The 13,401-nt window shown below is 41.2% G+C and overlaps 1 pseudogene; it reads left to right on the top strand.

Moving 5' to 3' along the window:
- Window positions 1-529: 529 nt before the first annotated feature.
- On the top strand, window positions 530-13,016 carry LOC102401290 (annotated as a pseudogene).
- Window positions 13,017-13,401: the final 385 nt, after the last annotated feature.

The raw sequence follows: 13,401 nt of genomic DNA, 5'->3' as shown, positions 1-13,401 counted from the left end.
GAACAGATGCTAAGTTAAAATAGATTTCAAAGCACATTCCTCCTGAGAATGAAATGGACTGAGTGCTGAAGTGACTGAGACAAAAGGAGTATGATGTTATAAGGTTATAAAAGGTGTTATAAAGGACCAGATATTACAAGGTTCTTATCCACCTCCAATTATTTCTCTATAATCTCCCTCCTGAAATTTCCCCCACAGAGTAAAATAAAGATGGTGACCGTCCTCATCGCCCACCATGTCCACCGCCTTGTATTTCACCCATCTTCTCATCTTTTCCCAAAGCAGGTAGAGACCTTTCACATTTCCAGTCATTTATTCATGCCACTTATTTCCTGGCCTGAATTTCCTTTCTTTACTTGGAAAACTTCTACTGCAGTGAAGTTTTAGGAAACACAACTCAGAGATAGAGTAGTTAAAAATAAGTGCAAATATGGAGAGATAAACAAAACTACTTATTCTGACTACTCAAATTTGGACCTCAAAAGTCTAAACTCAAAAAAGTATCTGGTACATAGTATGAGCTCAAGAAATGTTAGAAGCCTTTCCTTATGGTGACATATGGCAGCAAGACGGTGGTACAGATTCCAAGGTGGAGAGGTTTGTCACTGATAGCATCCTCAAAAGTGAACCCAATGGGTTTCACATTCAGCAACTGACTGAAGATGACTACGGTGGAATGGGAAGGTCTGAGTTACACCAACCAGGACAGAAATCATTATTCTGGCCACCAGGATGCAGAATGTTCTTGGTGAGAAGGGCCAGCAGATCTGCAGATTGACTGCTGTGGTTCAGAAGAGATTTGGCTTCCCTGAGGGCAGTATCTAGCTCTAAACTGAAAATGTGGCCACAAGAGTTCTGTGCACCATTGCTTAGGCAGAGTCTCTCCTTTACAGCCTCCCAGAAGAACTCGCTGTGCAGAGGAGGCTCTGCTATGATGTGCTGCCTATTATGAAGGGTGGGGTCAAAGCCTGTGAGGTCGCAGGACTAGGAAATTATGAGGACATAGGGCTAAGTCCACAAAGTTTGTGGATGGCCTGATAATGCAGGACTCTGTTAAATACCATGGTGATACTGCTGTGTGCCATGTGCTACTCAGACAGGATGTGCTCGGCATCAAAGTGAAGTCATGCTGCCTGAGGACCCAAGTGGTAAGACTGGCTCTAAGAAGCCCCTTCCACCCCCATCTCTGAACAGAAGAGTGGGAAGCTGGAGCCACCTACCGTGCTCCAGCCAGTACTCAACCATAACGGGGTGTTCTTGGCAGGATCTGGAGTTTGGATGTTGCTCTGTAAAGACCCTTAATAAAATATTTTTTAAAAACCTGTGGCCTGACTAGGCTATATTATCCAGTGTTTAGACTGAGGGTTGGGTCGTCCCATGGGGGAACTACTTGATTGATTCTTAGGGCTACCTGGATCACAGTGTTTCTTTGGTTTCCTTGAAATCCTCTTGGTTTAACCTGTACCTTTGAGGCAAGAGCTGGAATGGGAGGACCCAAGCAGAGTAACCAGAGAAGTACCCTGTTCAGGTGTAAATCTGGTGATGATGAAAGCTGATTATAACAGGAAGTACCTTGATTAATTCATCTGTAGTTCAGAATTATAGCTTTAGAAGAGGGATATGTTTAAGGTGTTATCTGTATTGCATGTAGAAAATTAATACAATAGCCATCATATTTTGGGGTTATATGAAAAAATATGAGTAGAATGAATGAAGTAGATGATGTTTTGTATGTTTAAGAGTCTTGATAATTTTTGTTGGACTATCAGGTCTTCTGAAACCTTTTATCTGCAGTTAGGTCCTTGTGTATGCTTCCATCCAAAAACTTTTGAGATTCCATGAGCAGTGCCTTAACTGAAGTGAGCCTCATTGACTTATGTCACATGTTAATGGTATGTGTATCAGGCCCTGGTATGCTTAGCTAGGCCTGGTCCCATGACCCTTTTCTATCTAGCCATGAGCTAAAGGTCCTGCTTCCACAGATGGGCACTGGGGTTTGAGATGCCCATGGCTTCTCTGACCTGGAACGTTCCTGGTCTGTACCATAGTTTGGTGGAGAAGGACATGGGCCCTGGAGTCAGATAAACCTGGGTGGATTCTAGTTCCTTTATATCTAAGTTTAGTGAAGGTTTTGTGAGCACTATATAATAATCTAGAAGACACTCAGTATGGTGCACACAGAAGTGGTTACTACCTCATTGACTTCTAAAATTAGAAACACCATCCAAGCCAGCTGAACATTGGCTCTTGGGATGGCCTACTAGGATTCTGGTTATTGACCTTTACATGTCAGACCTACTGTTAAGTGAGCAATTCTTGCAGCCTATATTCCTTTTGTTTCTCTGTTCTCTTCTAGCGAGGTTCTAACAAGGAAGGGATGGGAGGACGCAGAAGCATCTCTCTGTCTCATAATTTGCCTTGGCTTTGGCTTTGGTGAGGCAAAAGACATTGATTATTTTAGAGCTCAGTAATTAAGTAGGCAGGGTACAAACTGCCAATAATATCAGAAAGACAATTCATGAAGCAGAGTAGGTGCTATTGGTTAATAAACGGGCTTTAAACAAAGATTTGCCCTGGGTGAGCCAAAATCTTGCATAATATGTCTAAAAATAGCAAGAGTTGACTTTATGTGTCAAGTATTTTCATAACAGCATGAAATAAGTATTCTTGGAAATGAACCTAGGGTTTTTTTCTTATAAACTGTGACCATTAAAATGATGCTTAAATTCTGCGGAAGTTGCACTTGTGTGAAGCATACTTCATTGTCTCCCTCCAATGGTGTGGCACAACGACCATAGGCTTTTAGAGTCAGACAGACATTGTTTTGAATTCTACTGTGATACTAACTTAATATCACTGAGACATGGTGTTCTCTTCGGTGAAATAGCTTTAGTTTTCTCTCTTTCGCAAGATGGCTGTACAGATTAAATGTGATAATGCATGTCAAGTGCCTTGTGTCATGCCATGCCCAATTTCTGTCTTTATCTTTATCTTCCAGAGCTATATGGAGAGCATACTTATGTTAAATCAACTTAGTAAAAGCACTCAACCTCTCATCTGCTAACTATTCGGCATTCATCCCCTCATACAAGAGACATCAGTGTGATATAATGCTCTAAGATAGAACTTGCTGACCATCGGATCTTTTTTTCATTTGGGCAGTGCAACTCAAATTATGGATAGGGAAGAGGGGAAGCAAATGATTGAATTTATTGACTTAGATAAATAGGAAAGGGAGTGCTACCGAGCATATGTTATCATGAATGAAGTTACCATGCACTATTTTTATTTTTAGTTTAGGCTATATTTTTAATATTGTTAAGTTTCCTGGTTGTGTAATTATATATATAAGAAATAAATAATTTTAATTTAAAATTTTTTTCAAAAATAAATTTGTTTTGCTGGGTTGCAGGAACCCTCAAAAGAATAATGACACCTCAAGTACATTATTAAATTGCTACATTTGGTAGATATGTGTGTGTGTGTGCTCAGTCACTCAGTCATGTCTGACTCTTTGTAACCCTATGGACTGTAGCCCACTAGGCTCCTCTGTCCATGGGATTTCCAGGGCAAGAATACTGGAGTGGGTTGCTATTTCCTATTTCAGGGAATCTTCCTGACCCAGGGATCGAACCTGTGTCTCCTGCATCTCTTGTATTGGCAGGCAGAGTCTTTACCACTGAGTCACCTGGGAAGTCTATAAATATACATATAGCCCCTCTTTTTAGAGTCTTTTCCTATATGGGTTATTACAGAGTATTGAGTAGAGTTCCCTGTGCTCTACAGTGCATTCTTATTATCTATTTTATATATTGTAGTATGTGTATACCAGTCCCAATTTCTCAATTTGTCCCTCCCACCATGTACTAGTCACGGCACAAATAACTATTAAATGGCCAGTACGAAGGTGCTGACTTAGGTGCTCGAGGTACAACAGTGAATGAAACAGGTCAAGTTCCTGGCCTCATGGAACTTAAGTGCTAGTGAGAGGATACAGAGAATAAATAACTCAGTAAAATATATAGTGCTATAGACAACGGTCATGATGTAGAAGAAAAATAAAGAAAAATAAGTATGGGACTTCTATCTTGTGTGGGGTGGCCATAAAATTACTCTTCAATAAGGTGACATTTGGGCAGCGATCTTAAGGGAGTGAAAGAGGGTTTGCAGATGTTAGCCTGCCCTGACTGATATGGGCGTCCTCCGTGAGAAACCAAATTAGGGCTTACTCCTGGTCCTGATCCTTCCCACCAGGGCACCATTCTCTGATACCCTCCCTATTCATCAAGGAATCTGCTAGGATCTGATATAGCACGACCACTTAAATCCCAGTTTGGAGGATGCTGTCTATCTATAGTTCCATTTACCTTTTGAAAATTTACAGACTAATAGAGCGAGCATATGGAGAAGGCAATGGCACCCCACTCCAGTACTCTTGCCTGGAAAATCCCGTGGATGGAGGAGCCTGGTGGGCTACAGTCCATGGGGTCGCTAAGAGTCGGACACGACTGAGCGACTTCACTTTCAGTTTTCACTTTCATGCATTGGAGAAGGAAATGGCAACCCACTCCAGTGTTCTTGCCTGGAGAATCCCAGGGACGGGGCAGCCTGGTGGGCTGCCGTCTATGGGGTCGCACAGAGTTGGACATGACTGAAGTGACTTAGCTGCAGCAGCAGCAGAGCGAGCATATCAGTCTGTTCTGAAAGAAGAACACTCTTAACTGGATCTTTTAAAGACTACACAACTGATCCACACAGCAGCCAATGTGGATATATAACAAATAAAATTCCACTGCTTTCCTCCACCTGAAATACCATGTCCAGTTCTTTCTGCATCTCCTGGTACCACTATTATTCTAATAGTTGGTAGAATTTCAGCTCACCCTGTAATCTCTTTCTTCTGACCCGTGGATACCACCTGCCTGGGAGGAGAACAGTGGGATGTACTTATGGCGATCCACTCCATCAGTCTTCCTCACATGCCTGCATATCAGTCCTGGGCTCTCTGCTGAAATTCTGTCAACTACACTAGAACCTAATAACTAGTGCTGATTTTCCCAAGACAGCCAAAATGTGCTTGAAAGAGTTCCTCAGCTCCATTGGCTTCATTTTATGCATCAGCAGTAAAGGGTAGAGACTGCAGAACATACCTGAGAATGTACCTCTGATTTAGGAGTGTACCAGCCTGGGCAACGGAGAAGGCAATGGCACCCCACTCCAGTACTCTTGCCTGGAAAATCCCATGGATGGAGGAGCCTGGTAGGCTGAGTCCGTGGGGTGGCGAAGAGTTGGACACGACTGAGAGACTTCACTTTCACTTTTCACTTTCATGCATTGGAGAAGGAAATGGCAACCCACTCCAGTGTTCTTGCCTGGAGAATCCCAGGGACAGGGGAGCCTGGTGGGCTGCCATCTCTGGGGTTGCACAGAGTCAGACACGACTGAAGTGGGTTAGCAGCAGCAGCAGCAGTAGCCTGGGCAAACGCAGACCCAGCCTGGCTAGGGGAGGGGTTCTCCTGTAGGGAGGTCAGCTCCATCTATGGACTTTAAAATAAATCCCACCATCCACCCAATGCATTATGCAGTTTCCTCAAACACCCTCCTACTTACCTTCAATTCAGGCTCTGCTTCCTACCTCTGGGTCTCTTTACATCAATATAAAGACCTATGCCAATGCATCTCTCTAGTTTTAACGCGAGTCATATTATTTAGGACAGGAACTTAGATGACTCCTCTGGCTTTTGCACCTGCAGGTTTAGGTGAGAGGGGCTTCTGCCTCCAACCATCACTCTGGGCGACCAGCTCGTGTGGACTCCCAGCCAGTGCATGCGTACTAGCTAGTGCCAGTTTCTGAAGTCACTCTCCTCAGTGGTGTCAGAGCCGATCAGGGCTCACTAATAGGCCAAGCTTATATTTCTCATTTTTGTAGGTTAGCTCGACCTGAAGCCGAGAGTTCAGACATGTACTCAAGCTATACTCAGGACTATTTGCTTTAAAATGCATCCACTCTTTCTAAGCAAAATAACTCAGGACTTCCCTGAAAGAGAGGCAGGGAGACTAACACCTTCTGAGAACATTGAGGTCATGATGTTCATGTTTTAAACCATATTAGGGCAGCCAGGATTCTCACAAACTAATGGCTAAGAAATTGCCCTGCTTCTCAGTGACTTTTGGTGCCTTTGTAAGGCAAGTGCATAGAGGTAATCACAGTCGTTGTGACCACCCAGCACAGTTCCGTCTTCCTCACTTAATACAGCATTTCCATGCTAGGAGAAGGGGACTAGAAGACCAAGATAGAGAGGCGAGCTTTCGTGTCCTTGAGCACTTCCTGGGAGTAATTACCAACACACTGGATATAATTATGATTAGGACACTTGGGAAATTGAACCAGGAAAGTTCATCCTCCGATATTGAATTTTAAGGTGTTTCCAGGCATGGGGCAGGAAAAAATGTCATTCTGAAACTGTGATCACATAGGAATATTGGTATGAGGTTTTCTAGGGCAACTTATTTAATTGGGAGTTTATCTAGGAACCTTCTAAGAAACAGCGGATTTTTAGAAGAGGGATATGTTTTAGATGGATTTCTGTCTTGCACATAGAAAATGAATACAATAGTCATTATATTTTGGGGTTATGTGAAAAAAAGAAACATTAGAATGAATGAAGTAATGATGTTTTGTATGTTTGAGTCTTATAATGTTTTTTGGACTATCAGGTCTTCTTCTGCAGCCTTTTATCTGCAGTTAGGTCCTTGTGTCTGTACACAAAGACTAAAGAGAATTGGAAATGCACTTTTCCTTCATTATCAGTCAATTATGGAGACGGAAACATTCAGATTCAGGAATTCTAGATTCTTAATATCCAAAACTTCAGAAGTAATTTTGCTAGTTTCCAATTATAGAGAAAACAAATCAAATAAACTAAATCGCTAACTCGCCAATGACTTCTGTTTTATTTTATGATTTGCCTGGACTCCAGCAAGCTGCTACTTTCCCCACATTTTGTGTATGTTGATCCAGAATCATTTTTTGATTATTGTTAGATTGGCTGAAGATTTTCATTAAAAACATGAGGAAAAGAAAAGATGTGAGGCTGCAGCAGGAGTGATAATAGAAAGCTCTCTTCCTGCAGCTCGGGTACATGGTACATTTTGTTTCAATTTAAAATAAAAAATTGAAAATAATTTAATTCTAGTTCACATCTCTCATCTTTACTATGTAGGGTATAACTGAACAAATAAAGCAGAGATGCATTATTCATTAGTAAATGACATTTTGGCTAAATTAAACTGTATTTATAAATAACTCGTGTGTGTGTGTGTGTGTGTGTGTACACAGAATCCAGTGACTTTGCACCATATGACCATGATGACATCATCTCCCCCTCAAATTACTCAACAAGATGAATTTTTTGTTGATAACAATTTCAGCTCTGATGGAAAGAAATATTTATCTGACACACCATGGCACCTTAGAATTGCTAAAGGAGTAACAACTGGAGATCAGGACTTGTGAGTTCAAGTCCCAACTCTGATCTTGATTGCTGATAACCTTGCCCAAATCGAAAGAAACTGAACCTCAGTTTCTTCATCTGCAAATTGGATGTGATAACATTTCCCTTATCTGCTCCGGCCCTCCTGACTGGTTCAAGCTCTCACGTGTCCGTCTCACATGCCTGGATTTTTCTGTGCTTGATGTCTGTTCACACAGAATGTCCTAAGTGCTCTCCTGCCTACTTCTGCTCAACAAACTCATTTGCAGCATTAAGACCCTGGTAAATAAACTCTTTTTTTTTTTTTTTTTTTACCCCAGCCTCCCAAGTGAACTTTCCTGTGCCTTTCTTAGAGACACTGTGTATCATCTGCAGAGGAGATTCCCTGACATCCAGCAACCGTCTTTACATGGTTGTCTCCTGGACTAACCCTCCACACTCCTGAGGTTAGGAGTCACACATTACCCCACTCTTGTCTCTCCATAATGCCCAGCAAGGCACCTGGCCCACGGTGGCACTAGATACACATTTGTGGGTTTAATCAATGCACACCCAGCTTGTCCCAGGGCTGCTGTTGGTTGTTTTAAAAACCACAAGAAAAGAGAGAGAGGTTCACAGAAATAATACCAATACTTGGAAAATATCTTTGCCACTTCTGGATTTCTGCTTGCAGCGCTGTATGGACGGGTGATGGGAAATCTCACCCATCTTTCACTTTCAGATATAAGAATCTGGTGCAGTCATGTAGCTTTTTCTTTCAGGTTAAATAAGCCCCAGTTCCTGTACTCATGATTTATAGGCCCCATTTTCCAAGTCTTTAATCATTTTCATTGCTTTTCTCTGGAACTATTCCAAGTTCTCTATTCACTTAAGTTTCAGGCTCCAAACTGAACATGGTACTGAAATACTGTGTGAAAAAATCATCTGTGTATTCCTATAGTCAATATTCTTATTTATACATAAATATTCCCCCCCATCAGTCTATAAATATTAATTGGACACTTATGCTATTCCTGGCACTGGACTTCAAAGCTTTTGGTAATTTTAAACATTCTGATTTTTCTCTGTGAGACAGGATTTCTTTGGTGATATTACATGAAAAGTGTTAGTTGCTCAGTCATGTCACAACCCCATGGACTGTAGCCTGCCAGGAGATCAAACCTGGTCTCCTGCATTACAGGCTCAGATGGTAAAGAATCTGCCAGAAATGTAAGAGACCTGGATTCAACCTCTGGGTCAGGAAGATCCTCTGGAGAAAGGAATCACTACCCACTCCAGTATTCTTGCCTGGAGAATTCCATGGACAGAGGAGCCTGGGGGGCTATAGTAAATGGGGTCATAAAGAGTTGGACATGACTGAGTGACTAATACTTTCACTTTTTTTCATTGCATGGAAAACATATTTGTAAGTGTTTATAAAATTGTTATTTATGTAACAGTGAAATGGCTTTCCATGTTAATAAGTATGCTACCTCTTATCTGGTTTTTTAATGTGACATTAATTTAATAACTCCTGTGTTCCATGAATTAGCAAGTTTATTAATCACCCCATATTACACTGTAAATTGAAGAAGCAGAAAATGATCTAGAGATATTTTTTCATTATACACTCTGTTTTTGGTTTTTATCTGATTTTATTTATTTGTTATGGGCTTCCCTTTTTATTTATTTGTTATGGGTGGCTCAGTGGTAAAGAATCTACGTGCCAGTGCAGGAGACCCATGTTCAATCCCTGGGTTGGGAAGATCCCCAGGAGGAGGGCATGGCAACTCACTCCAATCTTCTTGCCTGGAAAATGCCATGGACAGAGGAGCCTGGCGGGCTACAGTCCATGGAGTTGCAAAGAGTCAGACACAACTTAGTGAAGAAACAACAATTTATTACTCTTACAACATCTCATTTTTGACTGTACTCAGAAGTTCTCAGAGAAGACATTCTCCATCTCTTGGCAATCTGTTCCCCGTCTTTGTCTTTGGCCACCTTCATTCTCTTGGCCAAAAGTTTAGCATGTTCTGCAGCCTCTTTCTTATTTTGCTTAATGTGCTGTTTCTTCAGAGCGATACACCAATGTTTATGTTGCATAACATGGTGTAACAAGATGGTGAATGTTGGGTCTTTGGTTTTAAGTTTCTTCTTTGTTTAGGGGCTTTCTCACAACACACTGGTGGACATCATCCTCTTAGAGAGATTAGAAAGTTTGTGGATTCTGTAGCTCTTTGGGGCCCCAGGTGATAAGGCACGAAAGCATCAGAGAGTCCAGAAATACCCTTCTTCCCTTTTTTATGCTGACAAAGTTGAGAACACTCAGGTGGGCATTTATAATGCAACCTCATACACATTTGCACTTTCTCCTTGGTCTGTACCAGGAATGCCTCTCACTCAGAAGCAAGTGTGCTCTGCCATGGGTCAACACACCCTGCTTCATGGGGAAACCTTGTCAACACTTCTGATGCTCTGTCTTTTTATGATAGCCATCTCAGTGAGTGCTCAGTGGTTTCTCGTTGTTTTTCAAGTGAATATCACTATGGGTAACCATGTTGAGCATGTTTTCACTTGCTATTGGTTACTTTTTTTTTTGAGCAATGACTTCAAATATTCTCTCCGTTTTCATTCAGGTTATAAGTCGCTTTACTGTTGAGCTCTAAGAATTCTTTATAGGTGCTGAATATATCCCTTGTCATATACTGTATTGTTGTTCAGTCACTAAGTTGTGTCAGACTCTGCAATCTCATGGACCACAGCACACCAGGCTTCCCTGTCCTTCACTATCTCTCAGAGTTTGCTCCAACTTATGGCCATTGATTTGGTGATGCCATCCAACCATCTCATTCTCTGTTGCCCTCTTCTTTTGTCCTCAATCTTTCCTAGCATCAGGATTTTCTCCAATGAGTTGACTCCTCTCATCAGATGGCCAAGGTAGTGGATTTTCAGCCTCATCATCAGTCCTTCCAGTGAATATTCAGGTTTGATTTCCTTTAGGATTGACTGGTTTGATCTCTTTGATCTCAAGAGTCTTCTCCAGCACACACACTGCATATGATTTAACAAATATTTTTTTCTCATGCTGTGGGTTGGTTTTGTTATTTTCCCCAGGTCTGTGCTCTGAAGAGTATTCAGGGTTGTACACTTTCTCCCAGCCCTGTAACGTCAAGCCAGCCTGGGATATCTGTGTGCTATCTGCAAGGATTTGTAATGCCATATGCAGAGGCTCCCATACACGGTCTGTGGAGGCTCACGTGCACCGTCTTGGGAGAATACAAGTACCGTGCTGGGTCACATGCCATCCAGTTTGGGGGGTGGCTGCCAGTGAGATATCTGATGGGGTTTGGGGGCCAGCCTCTAGGGTCTGTGGTCAGTTTTTGAGATCTGCACAGTGGTTTCTGTGACCCCGGCCCTTTTGCCCTGCTCCTACTCCCCCCAAGACCATTCGGCTAGGCGGATCCCCTCAATGCTCTGGATAGGGTAAGGCAGAAGTGGGCTTTGGGACCTATGTCCCACTAGGCTGGGGAAGATGGGTGCTTATTCTGCTCTTACTTTTCCTTGTGGGTAAAATCATGGGTTGAGATGGCATTGAGCTGTGCAGCTGTGGAGGATGGTTGACACAGGGAAAGTGAAACTCTTCTGTTCTTCAGTGCCTCTATCCTTGTTTGTTTGTTTATTTTATCCTCAAAGGAAGTGCTCTAAATTCTCCACTGGACTTCCAGGTTCCCACAGGGGTATTCCTGTCCATGAACAGTTACTAAAATTGATGTTTCTTTGGGAGTATGAGGGCTTGAATCTCCTACTCTGCCATCTTGCTGACATCCTGCATCTGTATTTCCCCAGAGCAAATTTGATAGGCTTTTCCTCTCCCATGCTGGGAGGAGAGGCCTCTTATTTCTTCCCATATGCATGTGGGCTCAGGGTGGGAAATAGTGGTCCTTTCTTTGGACACTCTTCATAACAGATGTTGCTGTAGTGAGATCTGGATTCTCTGCAGAATGCAGAGAGAAAAGGGGCCTTTCCCTCTGTCATGATACAAAGCGTAGATCTTTATGGATGTAAGAAGCATGGTACAGACTTGCAGCACTGTCCAATAGAACTTTCTGTGATGATAGAAATGTTCTATACTTATGTCATAGGATACTGTAGCTGCTAGGCACGTGTGGTATTCAGCTCTTGAAATGTAGCCAGTATGAGCGCAGAACTGAATTTTTAATTTTAATTATGTTTGAATGATTTAAATTTATATAGCTACATATGGATAGTGGCTACTGTACTGAAGTGCTGGTCTAGAAAATCTCTTTCTCTGTGTGTTTGTTGTAAGCAATGGGAAGCAGTTTGAATTGTTGAGCAAATATTTAGGTAAAATATCATCTCGGATAGTTAGTCCTTAGTGTCTTAAAAAAAAGTTCTGGTGGTTGATCTAAACAAAAAAAGGGTATGCTTGAAGGTGTTTGAAAGAATTTTAAAAGTTCAGATTGTTATAAATCTATAAGCTTGATTTAATCTAGCCATCAACTCTCAAAATAAATGAATGTAGATTTAAAGCTTTTCAATTTAAACCATCTTGAGTTTTAGATGTGTTATCTTTGAGAGAGGGATGAAAGTCTGGAAATTTTGTCTTCTTTTTGACATTTAGAGGAGATAGTTGCTAATACTATTTTTTTTCCATTTTGCCTTGAGAAAACTGTATATAAAACTTATTTTTAGTATTAGTTAATGGTCTTTTAATAAATTTTGATAAAGTTTTTAGGGATTTTGGTAAGAGATTTTTTTGAATACTATCTTGGGGGAATAGACATTGTGAGTTGATTTTTTTCCCCCATTTCTGAATACCCTTGAGCATTTAAAGAGCAGCATTGCATGAGAAATTCCTCCCCCTTTGCAGGCAGTTTTTAGTCACTGACCAATATGAAGAGTTAAATGTCTACCTAACTTTGGCAGCACAAGGTGCAGTCTCCTCTGAATTCTGCTATTCTTTGATTTCATCAAAAGGCATATTTGCATATGGACTGATAAGGCACCTTGGCACTGAGATCCTGGATTTCATACAGGCACAGACTTGGCACAAGACTGATGAAAACTCAATTATGATTTATGTCTATGCAACAGAATTTCCTATTGATTACCTGCCAGAACCATGATAAAGCAATGTTAGGCCTGAAGCCAATTCTTCCCAGCTGTAATCTCTTCTTAGGTTTTGTACTCTATGCCTTTGCTGGAGTTTTCTGAGCATTTGTGAACAAAAATGGTTCACAGCAATGATCCTTAGATATGCAAACTCATCTGCAATAAAGGATCCTCTTCTTAGTGTCTTGGTTTACTTTGTATTTACCTTTCAACCATTTGGGATTTATCCAGCACCTGCTTATGTTCTTTATATTGTTCTGAGTTTTATAGGATGTAGAAGAAATGAAAAACATGGAACTTGTCTATAGTTACCTGGAGGAGGTCATTTGTCCAGAGATGAAGACATTATCCAAGAAGCAATTGCCTTCTATTATTGATATGTTGGTGAAATCGAGCGACATGACAGAGTGATCAAAGTGGAGCCAAAACTAGACTGAGAGGCTTCTTGGTACATGATTATTAATGGAGGAAAGACATTAAAAATAAAAGAAATTACAACTAGGTAGAGAGAATATGGAATGAGGGTCATAAAGGGGGTTCTTGTGGGAACCCTAACTTCCTTGATAGTTTTCTATTGAGATGTGAACATTTTATTCCTCATATTGAAAAATAATACATTTATTTTAAATATTTAACTTTGAAACAGCTTAAAATATCTAACATTAAAATAGTGCTCCTTGGGTGCTCGGCCCTGTTCTAAGTACTTCATACATATTGGCTCATTTGAATCTCAAAACATCTCCATGAGGAAGTTCTATTATTATCTCCATTTACAGGCTAGTTAACTGCAGACCAG

Source organism: Bubalus bubalis, chromosome 12 (assembly GCF_019923935.1).
Source record: "Bubalus bubalis isolate 160015118507 breed Murrah chromosome 12, NDDB_SH_1, whole genome shotgun sequence".
Lineage (NCBI taxonomy): Eukaryota > Metazoa > Chordata > Mammalia > Artiodactyla > Bovidae > Bubalus > Bubalus bubalis.
This window is presented reverse-complemented; position numbering and strand designations above follow the sequence as displayed.